The sequence below is a fragment of the Peromyscus eremicus genome, chromosome 19 (assembly GCF_949786415.1).
Source record: "Peromyscus eremicus chromosome 19, PerEre_H2_v1, whole genome shotgun sequence".
Classification (NCBI taxonomy): domain Eukaryota; kingdom Metazoa; phylum Chordata; class Mammalia; order Rodentia; family Cricetidae; genus Peromyscus; species Peromyscus eremicus.
The window spans coordinates 10,573,838-10,595,615 of record NC_081435.1 but is presented as its reverse complement, the minus strand read 5'-3'; positions in this window follow the sequence as shown (position 1 = coordinate 10,595,615).

The window sequence follows — 21,778 nt, the reverse complement described above, 5'->3', positions numbered from 1 at the left end:
AGAGTAAACCTGGCCACATAACAGCGTCGCAGGAACTTCTGCCAGCAAACGGGCAAATAAGAGTTACTTTATCTCCAAGCTTTCTGCTAAAGTTCTAAACCCTTCTCCTTCCCCACTTCTGTGTCTGCCATGTGCAATTTTCTGTCTGACTTCTGCTGGCAGTAGGTGGGCTCAAATGGGCAGGCTTGGGCGGTTTCTACGACTCACCCTAACTCACCTTAACTCCATCCACTCATTCTCATGTGCATCCAGACAGGGCCCTGATCTTTGCCTTGTCCCTAATTCCAAAAAATAAATTCTCATGTACCACAAGCTTTTCTTTTCCCAGTTCCCCGTTCTAACTCACTGTTCAGCTAATGATACAGGACCACCACAGAACCGGAGCCCAGAGACCATCAACATCTTGTCAAACAGAAAGTTCCCAACCACAGCCAAGAGGGATACATGTCTCCAGAGCAAACAGATGACAGACAGCATCCCACAATGCCTGTCTACCTTGGAAGACTCCCCCAAGAGCCAACCGACGTCCAATTGTCAGCTGGAAGCAGTTTTTAAGAGGAACTACGACAACCCTATTCCCATCTACCTGCTTTTTTATAATAAGTGAAAGTCTGGGATGTAAAGGTTCTGTCCTTAATTATGTCATCAGCCTGGGACGGTGTCCCAGCCTAAAAAGCAGGTGGGCCCTCTGTGCGTCCCTCTCTTTCCTTTCCATTTCTTCCTTCTGTCTGGACCTCCTCCTTCTCTTTCCTCTTCTCTCTCTCTCTCTCTCTCTCTCTCTCTCTCTCTCTCTCTCTCTCCCCTCCCAATAAAGCTCTAAAAAGGTAACCATGGCCTGTGATTCCTCCTCCAGCACTCTCCTCCATTGGCATGGCCGCCACAGGTGGCGGCCAGCCAGGAGTGCACCATTTAACCAACACTCAGGCCAGAGCTACACATGGCCAGATTCCCCACCCTGCCTGGGCCAGGAGTCCCTAATCTGCTGGCTAAGTTTTTTTTTTTTTTTTTTTTTGCAGCCTCTTTGCAGCAAACTCCATAGGTTTTTTTTTTTTTTTGGCTCCAAAACCTGCAGGAGTTAGCCACTTTTCATGTTCCCCTGTGCAGACAGCTGGATCTTTAGTTTCTTCCCTTTGGCTTTCTCTGGGCCCCCTCCTCAGGCTGCTGCCAATAGTCATCTGAATTGTCATTGTCAGCAGATTTGGTGAGTCAATTGGGATTTTTTTTTTTTTTGTTTTTTTGAGACAGGGTTTCTCTGTGTAGCTTTGCACCTTTCCTGGAACTCACTTGGTAGCCCAGGCTGGCCTCGAACTCACAGAGATCCGCCTGGCTCTGCCTCCTGAGTGCTGGGATTAAAGGCGTGCACCACCACCGCCCGGCTAATTGGGATTTTTTAAAGGGAGGAATTAGTAAAAAGAAAGGTTTTTTCCCCCACATTAAAAAAATGGGAAACAGGGGCTGGAGAGATGGCTCAGTGGTTAAGAACACTGGCTGTTCTTCCAGAAGACCTGAGTTCAATTCCCAGCACCCACATGGCAGCTCACAACTGTCTGTAACTCCAGTTCTAGGGGATCTGATACCTTCACACCAATGCATATAAAATAAAGTTAAATAAATTATTAAAAAAAAATGGGAAACAATTTTAAAATGGAAGGCATTTGGCCTCTGTTTGACTATACATTAAATGGTCTGAAAATGGAACAATTAAATGAGAGGATAATTGATGATGATATGACAGATGTAATGTCAGTTGTAAATTTTATTTGTTTGATCATTTTTGTTTCATCATTAAAAAAGGTTGGTTAATATGAGTGCCAAAATAAAAGTTTTAGAAAAACCTGCTGGTTAAAACAGATCATAGAGCTATTCAGACCCAGACAGAGGAATTTAAAGGTGAACCAATCTCAGCATTGCATTATAAGGTTACAAAGAAACAGCCTAAGGCTTTCAAACAGACAACCTTAATCTATCCAGTAACCTTACAGGAACTGCCAGGTGAGAGATATCCTCAAGGCTGTGTAAGAGCTGACTGGACTCCTGTGCAAATGTTAGATTTGAGGAGAGTCAAAGAAGCAATAGTCTCATATGACATCCACTAATTTTTTGTGAAGCAGATGTTAAACTCATGGTCAACTTGTAATAGAATTAACCCTCAAGACTGGAAATATTTGGTTACATCAGTCTTAGAGGCTGGTTCACAATTACAATGGAGGACCTGGTAGAAGGTTGAGGCTAAGACCATTGAACAATGAAGTAGAGCTAGAGGTATGGAAATTTCCCAAGATCAACTTCTTGGAAAAGGTGATTATGCTGATATACAAAGACAATCTTCATATGATGACCAAACCCTGGCTTTATGCTGAATGGCAGCCTTGAATGCTTGGGACAGAATTGAAGAAGTAGGAAAGAAAATTGAGTCATTTACAAAAGTTATACAGGGCCCAAAAGAAACCTTCACTGATTTCTTACAAAGACTGACTTCAGCAGTGAATAGAATAATTGCAAATTCAGAAGCTAGACAGATAATAATTGAATCTTTGGCTTTTGAAAATGCTAATACACAATGCAAAAAGGTAACTAGGCCATTAAAGGCAAGATTAGCACCCTTGGAGGAATGGATCCCAGATACAATTAATATTGAGTCTCATGACTATGATGATGCTTGGATAGGAGAGGTGATTTCCAGAGGTTTGAAGAAAAATGGTAATGTCAAATGTTTCAAACTGCAGTAAACAAGGTCACCTAAAAAGGAACTGTAAACAGGGCATTCCTAGAAATATTGTTTTTTCAAGGAATACCAACAGAACACCCCTCCCTTCTGGATTAAGCAGAAGGTGTGGTAAAGGCAGACATTGGACTAATGAATGTAGATCAACAAGAGACAGACAAGGTAATCCTTTGCCTTTGCTATCGGGAACTCCCTGAGGGGCCTCTCATAGGCCCCCATGCCAAATTCCCTTCAGTCCTTTCCTGTCATTGTGGAAGAAACTCCTTCTCATAGCAATTAAAGAACTTCATGCATATTGTAAGAAACCATACTGCTCTGGATGATAGAACAGCTTTAGAAAATAAAACAAAAATTTAAGGAGAAATTATAAATCAAAACTGATAAAGATCAGATTTGGAAACTCCCCAAAGTTAGGGTTGGGAAAGGGTTTTGTTTTTGTCTTTCAGAAGAATAAAAGCTAAGGAATCGGAAGAACACTAGACAAATGAGACATCTGAAGAAAAAGGACAAGTCATCCAGAAAAATGTCCCACGAAAAAGATTTTCTGCAGTGAACCATGACCATGCCTAACATGCCTAACCTTTGAAGTCTCCAAAAAGATAATGGGACTCCACAACAATGATTTCATCAGGATAATGATAATGCCATTAAGCTGACAAACACCACCTAAAGATCATCTTTGGACTACAAACTGCTCAGGACAATATCAAGATGGCTAGCTAGATGATACAACCTCACAGACTACTCCAGTCAGGACTTGACTATAATCTTAAATTTTCTTTGTGTCCCCATAAGATTACCAGTGCCCCCAATCAGGAGGAAGCAGCCTAGAAAACTACACCCACATTCCCTCAAAATGGATTATGGATGTTTGTCTTTGTTTAGGGGTTGGTTAAAAATTGTTATTGATCATAGTCAATCTTTTTCTAAAATAAGATAAGGGGATATGCTATAGAAATGTATTATATAGAAATGATAGGATAAAAGGGTAGATAATTGAATCTACTCTGAAAAAATGAGATACATAAATAATAGGATAATAGGGTAGATTATTGAATCTACTCTGAAAAAATATAGAAATGGTAGGATAAAAGGGTAGATTATTGAATTTACTCTGAAAAGAAAGAAGATATAGATATGATAAGATAAAAGGTATATTATTGAATCTACTCTGAAAAAAGGGGAGAATATAGATATGTTAAGATAAAAGATAGATTAATGAATCTACTTTTAAAAACAACTACTAGTTTTACATTGGATTGTATTTTTGTATATTGTATACAAATTTTGTATATTGATACAAATTTGAGATTAATTTTGTTAGAACATACTATATATAAACTTCTAATCTTGTTCAAAGTATTGTACCTATACAGTCCATTTAATGATGTAATGCAAATTTCTAGTCCTTGAAAGTTATTATTACCAACTAATTAGGATATGAAGAAATGCAAGTTAGTTAGTCATTACAATTGAACTTGGAGTCAGGTTAGGTATGTTTTCAAGGTCAAACAGATATAGTTTAGGTAAACAGATCATCTTCAAACACTTCAGAGATCTACAGAATATGACATTTAAAATATTTTAATAACATAGATTCTTTTTTTTTTTAATGAATATGAGACATGTCTGCTCCTGGTAGCACCAATCTACTTTAGAGAAGATGATGGGCGTCGAAGAAACTCCTTGTGGAGTTTGCTTTCTTTGTGGCAAAAGTTAGCCATTGGTCAAGAAAGTGCCCTTGCCTCAACTGCTGACACTATACTGTCCAAGTGAACAAGCAGGACACAAAAGAAAGAACTGTCAAACCTTGCCAAGACAAGGTAGGAAGGCCCTTTAGAAAATCCTGCTCCACAGATGAGTCTGTCAGGTATGCTAAGCCTATAGGCTGTAGATGGATGCCCCAATGTTGTAGAGGAACCTCGGTGACTGTCCAGGCAGCCAGCTGTTTCTGTCATTTCTCACAGTTTTTGAAAGTCACTTGTTTACATTTCCTGCTTAGGTACTATTATTTCCTTCTTGGATCTCTGATGGAGTTGAACATTAGATAGTTATAATTATAGTTTTCCTTGTTAACAAATTCAGAAAAGAAATTCACTGAAGAGGTGTAAAGTAGATAAGTTTGAAAGACATCAAAAGACAGTTTTAGGTTGGTAATACAAGTTAGGATAGAAAGTGAATTAGGTACAACACTTTGGACTCACCAAAATAGGATAAAATATGGAGTATTTTCTCTGAATCTGTCAAATGTTAATGGACTGGACATTGTTAATATAATTCTTGACTGCATGTATTACATATAGTTATTGCACTTACTATATATAGTTTTTCTTATATTAGTTATAACTTTTTTTATTATTTTAGACAAAATAGGGGAAATGTGGTGATATAGTGTGTACCCTAATAAACTTTGCCTGAAGATCAGAGGACAGAACAAGCCACTAGATTAAACAAAGAGACCAGCCAGTGGTGGCACACACCTTTAGTCCTAGCATTAATCAAAGCCACCCTAGACTACATGAGACTGACTCACTCTAGGAGAGAAACAGAGCCAGACAGTGGTGGCACAAACCTTTAATCCAAGCATTTAGGAAACACATGCCTTTAATCTCAGCACTTGAGATCTCATGCCTTTGTTTGGAAAGCACACGTGCCTTTAATCCCAGGAAGTGATGGCTGGGCAAAGAAAGGTATATAAGGCATTAGAAGACAAGAACTACAGGTTTTTCAGGCTGAGGAATCCTAGAGGTAAGAGGTGGCTTGTTCCTTTGTCTCTCTGATCTTTCAGCATATACCCCAATATCGGGCTCCAGGTTTTTCATAATAAGACCTTTAGAAATTTGAGCAATAGCCTCCTTTGTTATCAAAAGCCTAAAGTCTGTATTTTTCTTCAGGCACTGGTTATAAGGCCTGGGAGGAGGGTGACAAGATGGAACCTTTCCCCAGTGAGCAGCACCCTCCCTGATAGTGGCTGCTGCCTGGGACTGGAGAGGAGAAAGGGGTGAAGTGTCAGAGCCACTGTCCCTCAGAAGGCTTCTGCCTTTTCAGACATCCCCTCACCATGGAGTCAGGGTTGGCCCCTGGTGGTCCCAAAGAGCTGGCCCAGGCACCATCTTCCCAGATACATGCAGATGGTTGTACAGGCACAGTAGGAGGCTGACTGCCACTGGAATTTATGGCAATTCTGAACATCTGACAACTTCTGAGCCATGAAGTCAATGCTTTCTTTAAAAAAATGGAGGATAGCCACTACTTAAGCAGCGCTTACATTTCATTAGGTGTTGGAACTAGCCTAGACAGGACTTACAGGTTACAGGAGCATGCACACAGGACAGGCACAAATATTCTGTTGTGGTGGACAGTTTTATGTCAGCTTGACACAAGCTAAATCATAGAGGGAACCTCAATCAAGAACATGTCTCCATAAGATTGGGTTGTTGGTAGGCTTGTAGGGCATTTTCTTAATTAGTGATTGGTGTGGGAGGTCCCAGCCTATTGTGGGTGGTACCATCCCTGGGCTGGTGGTCCTGGGTTCTTTAAGAAAGTGGGCTGAACAAGCCATGGGGAGCAAGCCAGTAAGCAGCACTCCTCTATGGCCTCTGCATCAGTTCCTGCCAGTTAGGTTTGGGACAAAGGGTCAAGGTGCCTATTTAACATATCAAAGCAGACCTGGTCACCAGGTTCTCCCAGCATCCCCTAGTCCCTACCTGTTACAGGGTACTGCTGGCATACCCCACCCCCATCCTAAACCTCTCCAGCCCAAGAAGCTATGGCTGTGCTTCCCCCAAATGCCATTCCCTGTATAATCCAGACATTTGGTTGCCTAGCTTTGTTGTCTACCCTCTACTCTCTTGGCCCAGGCTGCCTGTCTTGGTTGGAGGCTTCTCGCCCCTCCCCCTTCTCCTTACATAGCCTGGCTCACTCTGGAGTCTCCCATAGTCTCTTAGCCCACACCACCCCCTTTGGTTAGTGGCTCCTTTCCCCTCCCACCTCTTCTCATATGATCCAGTTCAGTTTGACCATGTCTACTCTGGACTCCCCAAGATGTCTCTGCCCTTGGCTATGCTCTCCACCATACCTATGAGCAGCCATGTCTTTCCTTTTTTATTTTTTTTTATTCATTCAGGTGATTGAACCTCTAGGTTCCTGCCCTGATTTCCTTTAATGAAACAGTGATATGGAAGTGTAAGCCAAATAAACACTTTCCTCCCCAACTTGCTTTTTGGTCACGGTGTTTCATCACAGCAATAGCAACCCAAACTATGGCATATGCTAATTTATATAAGGGCCTGAGTGTAGATTTTGGAGTCTGTAGAGATCCTGGGGACAGTTCTGGAAAGTACAGAGGGTGATTTGGATTCCTTCAAAAATGGCTCATCTGCTCCATTGACTATACAGCATCCTTGAATCACACTTGCTTTGGGAAGACTCCTGCTGCTTCCATGCCCCTCTCCCTCTTCTGCATCCATTCCTTGTACTTGCTGCTAACAAGGGCTATAGATTTTGATGCAATAAGGGGTCCTCATCCTTGAGGAATGTGTTCTTGTTGCACATGCTAGCATCCCATTTCTCTTCTCCAGCCTGGGCTCCTGGTCAGGCTTTGCTGAGAAGACTCTATGTCTCAGAGTCCACATTGTACATCTGTCTTTTAGTTTTGCTAAAAATAGTTTGTGGACTTTATTTTCCTTTCTGATTTTCTTTGATTTCCATAAAGTATCAGGGGGACATCCCAACTTAGTCATGCTGATCCTGGAAGTCCTAATTATCAATTTCTAACATTTTAGGAACTGGCATTAAAACAAATAACCTCTACTCAGTCTAACAGTTGGTAGTTCTTAGAATTTGAGGGAGCCATAGGGGTGGGGACACAGCTCAGTGCTTGTCTTGCAAATGTAAGGACCTGGTTTGACTACCAGAGCCTATGGAGAAATGCTGAGTATGGTGGCTTCTGCTTGTGATCCCAACCATGGGGAAGTAGAGACAGACAGATCCCTGGAGCTTGCTGGCTACTTAGCCTGGCCTGATTGGCAAGGTCCAGGTCCATGAGAGATTCCATCTCAAAAACAAAACAAAACAGAACAGCTGGCTGGTTCCTGGAGAATGACACCCTTGCCTCTACACTCATGTGAGCAATTCCACCCCCCACTCATAGATGTGTGCCTCCCCTGTCAGGGACAAGGACAGAATCTCTAGTTAGTGGAAAAATACAGACCCCCATAAGACAGGGAACTAGAACATCTTATGGTCAGTTTGCCTAGCAACAGGACATTGAGTCAGAGCCCTTGACCTTTTCACCCTGTCAACATCCTGCATAAACATCCTATACAAACATCCTGTTAGCTTGCCCCACCCTATGCAGATAACAGCTTCTTGCTCCCTCCACCCTGCAGGAACTATATAAACCCTCCTGGAGAAAAATAAAGTTGCACCTTGATCAGAATCTTGTCTTGGTGTATTCCTTTTGTGTCTCCTGTCCCTATCATTCCGTCCTTAGGGTGGTTGAGTTCCCGTTGAAGCCCTACTGGCTGGGGCACTCCCCCACATCTGTTGCTCAAGACTTCTGGGGTGACAATGTGTTAGTTACTTTTCTGTTGCTGTGATAAAACCCCATGACCAAAGCAACTTACAGAGGAAGGGTTTATTTGAGCTCATGGTTCCAGAGAGTTCGAGTCCGTCATGACGGGAGTATAGCAGCCAGCAGCAGGCATGGTGGCAGGTGGAAGGAGCTAGGAGCTCACATCCTTTCCAGGAACTAGGCAACAGAGACAATTAACAGGAAGTGGAGCAAGACTATAAACACTCAAAGCCTGCCCCCAGTGACACACCTCCTCCAGCAAGGCCACTCTTCCTAAACCTCCCAACAGCATCACCAACTGGGGACCAAGTGTTTAAATAGCTGAGCCTATGGGGGACATTCTCACTGACGCCACTGCAGACAGCATGTCCTCTAAAAATAAGGATGTCGTTTATTGCTTTGTTAATGTTTATGGTGGTTTGAATAAGAATGGCTCCCATAGGCCCATAAGGAGTGGCACCATTAGGGGGTGTGGCCTTGTTGGAGTAGGTGTGGCCTTGTTGGAGGAAGTGTGTCACTGAGGGGGGCTTTGACACTTCAGAAGCTCAAGCCAGGCCTAGTGGCTCACTGTCTCTTCCTGCTGCCTGTGGATCCAGATGTAGAAGTCTCAGCTGCCTGCGTGCCGACATACTTTCCACTATAACAATAATGGACTAAATCATCTGAACTGTAAGCCAGCCCCAATTAAATGTTTTCCTTTATGAGTTGCTGTGGTGTGACTTAATGGGCCACACTATAGCTTCCATGACATGATTCTTTTTTTGTTTTTGTTGTTGTTTTGTTTCTTTGTTTTGTTTGGTTTTTCTCTTAAATTTGGTTTTGATTGTGGGGGGAGGTTGCCAGAGCAGAGTGCAAATTCAAGCAGACAGAGAGATAAGTGGGATCAGAATACATGATGTGAAATCCACAAAGAATCAATAAAAATAAATAAATAAATAGTTGAAGAATAAAGTTTTATGGTAAAAAAAAGAGTTGCTGTGGTCATGTGGTCATGTGTCTCATCACAGCAATAAAACCCTAATTATGACAATGTTTATATCACATAATTCTTTTCATTCCTACTGTCTGGTTAAAACTTCTTGGAAATTTAATATTGTTGGTGATAATTCCTTTCATTTTTTTTAGCCTGTAAGAAGAGCACCTCATCCAAAGGAAGATGTTCTTTCTATGCTTGCTAAAGCTTCCATTACAGAATGATGCCCTGGAATTTCACCATTAAGTCCACTGTTAATTAATTAATTGTGTGTGTGTGTGTGTGTGTGTGTGTGTGTGTGTGTGTGTGTGTGTGTGGTCATGCACACCCACAGGGTTTGCATGTAGAAGTCAGGGGACAGCTGGTAGGAGAAGGTTCTTTCCTTCCACTGTATGAGTCCTGGAGATCACATGCAGATCATTAGGCTTGGCAACAGGCCTTTGTCTGTGAGCCGTCCTGAGGCCCCCAACCAAGTCATTCTAAAATCAGGGACAGTGAATACCTGGGCTATATTCTGGCTCCTGCCCCTCTTTGACCCATGTCAGATCACTAATCCACCCCAGCATTGGATCCTCACAGGAATTTACATTCCAGATAAAAATCTGCTTGACACTCTTGTTTCACATGATAAAGAATTCACCTCTCATTTGAAGTGTTAGGCAGTCCACCTAACTGAACCCAGACTCTCACTTTTAGCAAAAGGGGGCATTTGGAAAGCAGAAAACTACCCAGTCTCACTATGTATCCTTGCCTGACACAGGGGACTGTGGATGCTTTTTTTTTTCTCTTTTGGGGGGGCCTACCACCCACCTCCCAAATAAACTCACACATGGAGGCTTATTCTTAATTATAAATACCTGGCCTTAGCTTGGCTTCTTTCTTGCCAGCTTTCCTTAACTTATCCCATCTACCTTTTGCCTCTGGGCTTCTCCCGTTCTCTTACTTCTGTAAATCTTACTCTTACTCTGTGGCTGGCTGTGTAGCTGGTGGCTGACCCCTGGAGTCCTCCTCTCCTCTGGCTACTTCATTTTTCCTCCCAGATTTCTCCTACATATTCTCTCTGCCTGTCAGCCCCTCCCATCCTTTCTCTTGCCTTGCTATTGGCCATTCAATTCTTTATTAGATCATCAGGTGTTTTACACAGGCACAGTAACACAGCTTCACAGAGTTAAACAACATAAACAAAAGCAATACACCTTAAAACAATATTCTACAACAGAGGATAGCCACAAGAGTATGTGGGAATCACCCAGGGCAGCAATTCTCATGAAAAGAGAAATAACATGCTAAAGATGCAGAGAAAGCAAGCAGGCCCCAGCTGTGCCAGTGTAAAGACCATTGCTTATCTCTGACAAATACCAGGGCCTCTATGCCTAGGGGTTTCTAGACAGCCCTTCTCTCCTTTCCTTTCTGCCTCAATCCCTTTGTGCGTGTGTGTGTGTGTGTGTGTGTGTGTGTGTGTGTGTGTGTGTGTGTGTGTGTTGCTCAAGACTTAGCGCATACTAGGCAAACATGCTGTCAGGAGCTACATCTCAATGTCTTCATCCTCAATTCCTGATGCCCTGCTTTGCCCAGCAGGATACTCCCTCTGCAGTCCTGAACGCCCTCTCATTGACTTTGCACACACAATTTGTTACCTAGCAACTGCCAAGCCTGAGACCAGTGGACCAAGTTTCATCTTTCTTATTATTCTTGGCAAAATGACAGGTAATAGATTAAGAGAGACTTTTACCTCTGAAGAGAAAATAGACTCGTGTTCTTCCTGGGATAGGCTTTATGGACTTAGGGATTGGAACAAATATCTATTTAAATGTTTTATTTTGGGAAGTACTCACTAACTACTGTAATATTGGTCTGGAAATAACCATCAGGTCACCTGGTCACCAACTCTTTATTTTCCAGGTAAGATGACTACTCTAGATGAACACATGAGCTCAAGGGCCCTATTTCTGTTAAAGTAGCAATAAAGACCATTAAGAAAAACTTCTGGTCCGGAGAGTGGAATCTCTAGCCTGGGTGGAGACCTAACATTCCACTTGGGCTAGGGCTTTAACCGGGCCAAGGAATCACTAGGAAGCAGCCTCACCTTAAGCCACACCAAGGAGTAGGCAGAATAATTTTTCTTTTAATGAGCATGGTGGTTTGAAAGAAAAAGGCCCCCAAAGGGAGTGGCACTATCAGGAGGTGTGGCTTTATTAGAGGAAGTGTGTCACTGTGGGGCGGGCTTTGAGGTCTCTTTTCCTCAAGCTTCCCTCAGTGTGACTGTCAGTCGACTTCCTGTTGCCTGTAAGATGCAGCACTCTCAGCTCCAGCACATCTGCCTGCATGCTGCCATGTTCCCCTTCATGATGATAATGGACGGAACCTCTGAAACTGTAAGCGAGCCACCCCAATTAAATGATTTCTTTATAAGAGTTGCTGTGGTCATGGTGTCTCTTCACAGCAATAAAAACCCAACCAAGACAATGAGATTCTACACTTTTCCTCCCAGCATTCCTGATCACACCCTCCCCACAGAGTCCCCACCAGCCACCATGAGGTTTGAGGTTTGCATGGGTCTTCTCATCTTTCTGAGGCTTGAGTCAAAGGCACAACTTCTCCTTTTCTTTTCTCTGCCTTTTTTTCCTGATGCTTTGGGGTTCATGACTCTCTCAAGGCTCTCTCCCCAACGTGTGGTGGCTTGTTCACCGCATGTCTGACCACATGGCTTTTTCCCTTTGTTCCTTCCATCTCCATCCTCTGATGCACGGCTTGCTGCTGTTCAAGTGCAGCTTTGGAACTCGAATAAAATTGTCCTTGAGCGTCTGTTTGGGTCAATTCTTTCATTCTTTTGTTAGTGAAACTAAGAACCCCAAGGAAGGACCCTAGTTTTCCTTCATCATTTCTATCAACAATGTTGTTTAAGTAAAGACAGCTGTAGGCACTTCAGCATCGTGTCAGCTCAACAGGGTCAACAGGGTTTTTACCTAGCATGCATACACCCCTGAATTCAATGCCCAGCATCAATAACAACAAGAAAAAAGTATTGTTTTTCCTGGTCTAAGATGGGAAATGATGATTTCGACTTTATATGCTTCAAACTATTGTTCTGTTGAAAAATTTTCAGTTAAGCCCAAGAGCTGGCTCAGCTGGGAAGCATTGGCCGTGCAAGTCTGCGTTCAATCTCTAGGGCCCATCAACAATCCACCTGTGATAGAGCACATCTGCAATCCCAACACTCTTACAAGATAGAAGACAAAGGAGAATTTTCCTGAGGCCTGAGGGCCAGCTAGCCTGCTGCAGGATGCAGTGCAGTAGTAGCCATGGTGAGAGAGAGCCCGAGGCAGCAAGGAAGAAGATGAGAACCCACTCTCGAAAGTTACCCTTGCAATGTGCTGTTAGAATGTGCTGTTAGAATCCAACCTCTGCTCAGGCCTCTTCTCACAGATGCTGACAGGAGCCTGCCGGCAAGACTGTGCAGCTAGCAGACTTGCTGGTGCCGTGACATCTCACCTGGGAAGCGAGTTTATATCAAAGGGTACCACAACTGGGTTCCTACCCACTTCCCTACCTTCTGTCTGGGAAGCAGACAGCCTGGCTATAGGTTCCTCCTGTGAAATCTCCCTCTCCTCAGGGAGCTAGAAGAGACTTCCACTTGTGCCACATGGACCCTGGTTCACTTTAGAGATCTCACCATTCTGTCTGTCTCTGATGGGGCCTGAACTCTCCTCGGAGACCCCACCATGCTGATGCCTTCTGTCTGTTTGTCTAGGGCATTAATAACTCTTCTAACCAATCCTTTAATTCACAGTGATCCATCTCACTGTCCCACAAGCCATCCAACACATCCAAAATCTAATATATACCCTGATGCATGTACATAACATGTACATGCACACACATACAAAGTAAAAATAAATACATGAATTTCAATCATATTGAAATAAAAGAGTGAAAATGAAGAAAGCTGAGTGTGTGGTGTATTCTGCTATGCAACATGGTAGTTTCTGTTATTTGAGACAACTTTTCAAGTATTTTAGAGGCTAATAAAGTCAAACATAATTCTGCTTGCAAGCTCTAACAGAGTCAATATCCATATGTATAATAAGCCATTCACTTTGCTGCAGTGTACTACAGATTGTCCAGGTTCAGGAGAACCTGCTGAGCTACAGCCTGGTGCTCTATCTGTGCTCATCCCATGCCTTGGGTGGTGACGTACATGGTATGATGTGCTGCGTATCTGTCTAGGACCTTTCTGCAGGAATTTCTCAAGGTTCAGTGTACTTCAGAAGACAGAAAAGACATCAGGTGTGCTCCAATGAATAGATGATGCTACAACTAATTCTTGGAGGAATTCACTTCACTTCTTGTGATTTTCAGGGTCACATGCATTTCTTCTGGAAGCACAGCCATGCTCCCTGTGAAGGTGGATGTGTGACAGGTGACATGGGGTCCCTCTCAGGAGCAAAGGGCTTGAGGAGATGAGTGCCTCTGCTTCTTCCCCCACCCACAGGCGTGCAGTCGAGGCAGGTTAATCATCTCTCCTCAGAGAGCCTGGGTTTATGGCTTCTCCCCACCTCCTCTCCCTTTACACGGGTAACCTCTCTCTGACCCTGTTCACTGCAGCGCTGCTCATGAGGCAGAGCAGGCCCAGGGCTACTCATTACCTGGCTGTGAGGAAATGCCAGGGTCTAAGCCAGGTGACTGAGGTAAATGGCAGGTTGAGTATCTCATTACTGTGTTTAACAACAGTTCTGAGCATAAAATATCCTTTCAGGCATGCTCGGCCCGCACTGCTGGTGCCAGTCCAGAACCCGATTTATACATTATTTTGATTTTATTCCTCAGTATGAACTGTGTCTTGGATCCCTAGATATCTGGAGACCTCTCCCCCTAAGTCTTTCCCTTCAGTCTTTTAATTGACTGGTGGGTCAGATGTGATCCAGTGGAGAGGTTAATTCATTCTCTTTGTCTGTTTCCCCCCTCCTCCCTCGCTCCTTTGCTGTCTCTCTCTAATTCACATACTATGAATACTTACATAGGACTTGAAATTGGAGCCAGATGACCCTCATTGGGGTCCTCGGCTTTCCCATTCACTAACAGCACATGTCTTTGAGTCGTGACACGTCCGTTTTCTCATTGGCGAAATGGAGTAACTGCTTTTACCACCGTTACTGCGACAATCAAACAGTGTAAAGCAGGCGGCAGTCAAGGGCAGCCTCGGAGTCCACCACAGGAACCTGCAATTCCTCAGAATCAGACAACTTTTAAAAAAGAGGAAATTTGGCTGAGAAATTAAACACAGCCCAGACAGAGGATAATTAAAATGACCAGAGCTCATAAGCCTGAGTGAGCATGAGAATTAGTGGGAGGGAAAAAAGTGAAAACCAAAAATAAACTCAAAACCATATTTGTGTGTGTGTATGTGCATGTGTATGTTTGTGTGTATTCATGTGTGTACAAGCATGCATGAGGTAGGTGTATGTGTTTTTTTTTTGGGGGGGGGGAGGTGTAGACCAGAGGAGGACATCAGATGTCTTCCTTGATCATTCTTCAACTTAGTTTTTTAAAAACCTGGTTTTTAGGTCACTGTATTTTATGTGTATGAGTGTTTTGCCCACATGAATGTATGCATACTATATGTGTGTCTGGTGCCTTAGGAAGTCAGAAGAGAGCATTGGATCCCCTGGACCTGGAGTTACTGATGGTTACTTCACCTTTTGTGACAGAGTCTTTCACTGAACCTGGAGTCCAGGGATTTGGCTAGGGGAGCTGGCCAGCAAGCCCCAGGGGACCCACGTGTTTCTACTTCTCCGGCACTGACATGATAGGCATATCTGTCTTTTATGTAGGTTCTGGAGATCTGAACTCAGGTCTTTGAGCTTACAAGGTAAGCACTTTATTGAGTCATGTCTCCAACCCTGAAAGCCACATTTTTGTGCAAGAACCACAGTATAGATTTCTGTTGTATAGTACATGGAAAATACACACATTGAATGCTCCTAATTGTTCATCTGAAAATCAAACTTAGCTGAGTGTCTTTCAGTTCTACTCATAGCACCTGGCAGTCTCACACAGCTGAGTCTCTTGAGCAACCTGCTTCTGCAGCTGCTGGCACAGCCCCTGAGCAGGGTCTGCATAAAACCAGAGAAGTTAGCTTATGGCCTACATGGTCTTTTCCTACGAGAGTAAGATTCCCTGCTTCATCATCTCTTCTGAGCTTGGCATCTTACTCTTAGATTTCCATAGACTGTAAATACAAACATCCAAGGTATAGACACTTTAGGTAAGTTGTATCTGTGCTGGCTGTTCTTGGTTGTCAAGGTGATTACATCTGGAATTAACTACAACCCAGAAATGGAGGGCACAACTGTGAGAGATTTATTGCTTGGTGTGAAGTGGGTGAATCCACTTCTGGCCTGGACCCTTGGGTAGGAAGACAGAAGTCTTTAATTTGGATCTTGAGGCTGGAAGACACACCTTTAATCTGGGCCACACTTTCTGCTGGAGGTCTATATAAGGACAAGAAAGAAGGAAGCTTTTGCTCTTTGCCTGCTTGTTCTTGTCTTGCTAGCAAGTCCATTCCTTCACTGGCATTAGAGCCCACTTCTTCAGATTCCAGTCTCTCCTGAAGACCAGCTGAGACATCCAGCCTTGGGAACTGAGCAATTTCTGGATTCTTAGACTTTCTGTTCATAGCCAACCATTTTGGGTTGGTTGGAACACAGCCTGTAAATGATTCTAATAAATCCCCTTTATATAATATATATATGACAATTCTACATATAGTTAAATAAAAAAATATATAATAACAATTAGGACATTGTTGTCAGGGCCTAGGAAGGCTGGAATGCTAGCCAAAGGCTGGTAGGGGATTCAGGCAGTGGGGCTGAATATATATAACTATATATATTATATAATATTATAGATATGGGATTTATTAGGACACCTACATATGTATCTATAGATGGATAAAGAGGGAGGGAGAGAGATTCATTCTATAAATTCTGTTACTCTAGAGAACCCTGACAAATATAGTATCCATCATTTATACTTTACTGTAGAATACTGAGGAGAGAGAGAGAGAGAGAGAGAGAGAGAGAGAGAGAGAGAGAGAGCGTGCGAGAGAGAGGGAGGCTAGTGGAAAGGGGAGGAAGAGGACCTGAGGCAGGGCTTGGGAATGCTAACCACATACTTTGCCTATTTCCTAGGTCTGTCTCAGTCTATTGTTCCCAGTGACAGCCAGGCTCAGCCAGGTATGTTATTTGTGTGTACTCTCCCTGCTTCAGAGGAAGAGAAATGTCAGGAACAGCCTCGAGGGCAGCAGCATTCACACTGTAGTGAAAGCTGGTAGATCTTCCTGAAGACAGCAAAGCAGCTCAGGTTCCCTTGCTGTGGGAATTCCTCTGCTTGGTACTGCCTGACAGAACTTTCTATTGTTAATCCCACTGGGTGAGAACAAGACCTCTGCCGCAATTTTTGAGCCAAATTAGAATAAGCTTTGTTAAATACTGGCCAGGACCATGGGCACTGGCCAGGTCCATACCCAGGATTTTCAGAGTGTGATGTCAAATTACATTAATCAGGTGCTTGTAAAGCTCTGTACTTCCTGCCTTCTTCAATCAGGGGCAAGCATACCTTCTGATGTACTCCCTGACTATGCACCTCTCACCTACGTGTGATTAGGCACACATCCTGTGAGCCAACCATGCTTGCTTAGAGAAGCAAAAACATGAACAATAGCCCCCAGTATTCCAGGAAGTTATCTGTTCTTGGGCAGCTGGGGCTTACAGGTTAGAGGCATTTTTGTTTTATAGATCTCCTAAGCATAGTAATTTAAACTTAAAACATAACTTTGGTTTGCATATTCCTTCCCTGAGTTGTATCCTAAGTCAAATCCTTGACTCTGTGGTAGGTACCTGTTCACACTTGGATCTAATAACCATCAGCCTAATGACACCAAGATGGGAATTTATGTATGCAATTAAAGAATTAATGGTGTGAGGGGCAACAGTAATTAACAGAGACAGAAGGACCAAAGGCCCCGTGATGGCTGGCATCAGAGTTACTATCCAGAAGGAGCCCCAATAAGAATGGGTACCAGCCATTTATTTCATCTTGATTCCCCTTTTTGCAATTCTTTTTTTTTTTAAAGTACATTATCTCTAATGGTTTCCTAGTGGTTTGCCTAGAAACAAGAATTTTTCTTAAAAACCACAAAATAGCCTCCTTGTTTTACATAGAGCAGGCCAAGTCCCTTACTGTATTGTAGAACTGTTTCAGTTAATGAATCCACCTGTTGATAGCTCTGGGTCATTTGTTTTTAACAGGCACCTTTCCTGGTATTCCAATAGACACTGTAGGTACCATTTTGTCACCTTTGCCAGAGAGTTTCCTCTGGACCTAACATTCCAGCCTTTGTTGAGGATAAGGGAAGATGTACTCTCTTCTGTAACTACTTCCTGCTGAAACAAGGACATCATTGTCAGGGCCCAGGAAGGCTGGGATGCTAGCCATAGGCCAGAAGGGGATTCAGACAATGGAGCATTCATTGGAAGCATCTTGTTTGCTGACCCTGCTGAAGAGACAGTGAACAATCACTTCAGCTGTACTGGTTCACATCAGCTTTCAGCAAGCAAGTCCAGGGCTTGCAGCTGTTTGGAGCAGTTTGTAGTCCATGGCTGATTTCTGGATGGGGTCGGTTAACTGGGTGGAAATCTGCTCTTAACCACTGAGCCATATCTCTAGCCCCTGAAACTTTTTTAAAAAGAAAGATTTTGGAGGTTTTTTGTTTTTATTTTTATTTTTTGTATTTTCAGACAGGGTTTCTCTGTATAACTACCCTGGCTGTCCTGGAACTCTCTCTCTCTGGCCTCAAATTCACAGAGCTCTGCCTACCTCTGCCTCTCGAGTGCTGGGATTAAAGGTGTTCATCACCACTGATCAGTGGAAGTTCCAGAGGACTCAGATTCAATTTCCAGTACCTATGTGGCAGCTCAAAACTGTCTGTAACTCCAGATCCATGGGGTTCTGACACCCCCACACAGACATACATGCAGGTAAAACACCAAAGCACATAAGATTAAAAATCTCTCAATTGTGGGATCTTATAATATCAAAAAATAAATCATGTACCTTTTTTACTTCAAGAGGGCACAGTCACAGTCTAGACAAGACAAGAGCAAACTCCAACTGTGTAAACAGCTCAGTGCTCAACATCTGGAACTCACTCACAATCCTCTGGGCTCCTCCAAGGGCCTGGGTCACCTTTTTAACTCCATTCTTGGCAGCACATGCAGCCAGATCCATTTTATTGAGGTTGTTGTTTCTGGTGACTGCTATCACATGTCACGAGCATTTCCAAAACTGCCAGAGTCCCTCCCCTGGTCTCTCTATAGGAACTCCAGCCCTGCTACACAGTGCCAAGTCTCAGCTTCTCTCAATGACTCCTTCGTGCCTTTAAAACCAGTACCACCTGGGTGACTCTAAGTTGCAAAGTTCGGCAACCAGCACAAGGTACATTCTCATATATGAACACAGGGAGGTACAGCTTTAATACCTTATTAAACAAGCATTGTTTTTAAATCCTGCCTATTATAAACTTTGTGGTGGTTTGAACAGGTATGGCCCCCATAGTCTCATGTGTTTGAATGTTTGACCCATAGGAAGTGGCACTATTAGGAGGCGTAGCCTTGTTGGAGGAAGTGTGTTACTGTGGAGGTGAGCTTTGAGGTCTCAGGTGCTCAAGCTGCTCCCAGTGTGATTCACAGGCTCTCCTGCTGCTGCCTGCAGATCAAGATGCAGAACTCTCAACTCCCTTTGCAGCACCATGTCTGCCTGCATGCTGCCATGTCTTGCTATGATGATAATGGACTAAATGTCTGAAATTTTTTGTTGTGGTTTGTTTGTTTGTTGATACAGGGTTTCTTTGTGTAGCTCTGGAGCCTTTCCCATAACTCACTTTGTAGCCAAGGCTGGCCTCAAACTCACAGAGATCTGCTGGCCTCTGCCTCCCGAGTGCTGGGATTAAGGGTGTGTGCTACCACTGTCCGGCAAATGTCTGAAATTTTAATCCAGCTGCTATGAAATATTGTCCTTTATAAGAATTGCTGTGGTCATGGTGTCTCTTCATCGCAATAAAAATCCAAACTAAGACAAACCTTGTTTTTATTATTTTGTTTTCAGAACAAAAATTATCATACAAAAATTCATCCTAATCCAAAATATCTTGGAGACTTGTTATTGCCTCTTTAGTTGGTTTATGCTATGTGGTCACATTTAATCAAGATGGTGGTAAAGTCACATGACATCCACTCTCTCCAATCCCAGCAAAGAAGGCTGCCAGCCACATAGTTGTCTCCATCCTGATGTGGGTCATCAGTTCAGATGGCAGCAAGCCATGTGTCACTTACATCCCAAGATGACATCATGTCACAAGATTACCTATGTATAGATTTTTCACTACCGACCCCCTGTGTTATGAGTTTTAAATTAACCTTTCTGTTACAGATTTTATAGATTTTAACCATACGCAATAAACTTACAAATCTTGAGGTACAGAAAGTTCACATAATAGTCTTAAAAATCTTGAGATAAGCATTATATCTTAGTGTGGTAATTTGAATGTAATTGCTTCCCATAACCTCATAGGGAGTGGCAATATTAGGAGGTGTGGCTTTGTTGGAGTATGTATGGCCTTGTTGGAAGAAATGTGTCACTATAGGGGTGGGCTTTAAGGTTTCTTATGCTCAGGATTTCACCCAGTGTCTTAGCCAACTTCCTGTTGCCTTCTGATCAAGTCGTAGCCAGCATTATGTCTGTCTGCATGCTACCATGCTCCCTGCCATAATGACAATGGACTGAACCTCTAAAACTGTAAGGGAGCCACCTCAATTAAATGTTTTCCTTATAAGAGTTGTTGTGGTTACATATCTCTTCATAGCAATAGAAACCCTAACTAAGACACTTAACAAAAGAAATTTTAGGCAGGTTAAATGAAACCAATCATTTTTTTTTTTTTTTTTGGAGTGGGCTCTTTTGCTTTGCTCTCCTCTACATGTCACAAAGTCAGGTAGATCTTCTGACATAGGACACAGAAGAAACTTTTAAATAAACATGCTTGGGTCTAGAGGAGGGAGAGCCATAACCCAACTCCAGAGCCAGCTTTTCAATAATGTAGAACAGCATAAAACAACTTTAATATCATCCATACCCAAAAGACATTTGAATCCCTGCTAACCTTAGTCCAGTGACCAGAAAGCTCAGAGATAAGATTTTCTAAGCCCTGGCCATCAAAGCAGCCACGGGAAGCAGTGGTGGCAGTGGTCAGCAGCCAGCAGTGGCAGAGACAGCAAAAACAAAACCAATAAACACAGAACACAGAAAGTCCAAGACACAGAGACAGCAAAACCAAAACCAAAAACAAGACAAAAACAAAAAACAAAAAAAAAAAAAACCACAAAACCAGACCAAGACCCTCAGGTAGGAGGTGCGACATCTCACTTTTTTTCCTGGACAGGAGAGAACTGAGTCTTATCGAATCCCTTCACATCCCAGATTACTATCCCAATGGAACCAGATGTCACAGAAAATTACTAAGACTTATGGGGGAAGCAGCCTCTGTAGATGTTTGCTGTTTTTCTCAGCATGGCAGTTCACTCTGATAGTCCATAAAACCGAGGCATGCCTTGGAGTTTTAGAACATCTCAAAGTGTATACCTCCTCAGGTGGTCCTCCAGCCCTAGAGCCCTGGAATGAGGTCTTGCTTTAGAATTTGGGTGGGTGGTCTGATCTCGCTGGGGCCTCCAGAAAATATTAATTCTACTGGGTGAGAATAAGACAATTTTTTGAGCCACATTTGAAACAAGCTTTATTAAATACTGGCCAGGACCATTCCAGAGTATGGTGCCAAATTATGTTAGTCAGGTGCTTATAAAGACAAAACTCACAAGGCTAAGTAAGTACTTCCCACTGTCATCCAATCAGGGACAGCATATATCCTGAATTACTTCCTGCCTATGTGTCTCCCAGCTATGTGTGATCAAGCACACATCCTGTACAGCTGGGGCAGCCATGCTTATTTAGAGAAGCAAAACCATATGGCTTGTTATCTTACATGAACAACAGCCCCCACTATTCCAGGAAGTTATCTGTCCTTGGGGAAGTGGGACTTACAGATCAGAGACATTTTGTTTTCTAGCTCTCTTAAGCACAGTGATTTAAGTTTAAAACATAATGTTAGCCATCATTCTACAACAGTGGAAATGTCTGGCTCTGTCTATTGCAGTAGGCACAAGTCCTGTTTTGTGACCAACCTGGAAGGAAGGAATTTTTAGTTTTACTTACATTTCATTAAAATTAAACTTCCAATAATTGCATGCTGCTTCAAACTCTGATCTCAGGACTGCGTGCTACATCCCTCACCATCTTCATGGGCAGCTTTAGGCAAAACTTTCACCTCTCAGAAACTGGGCTTCTATCTGTGACGTTAATGATGGTTTGTACTTCACAGTGTTGTTACAAGGCT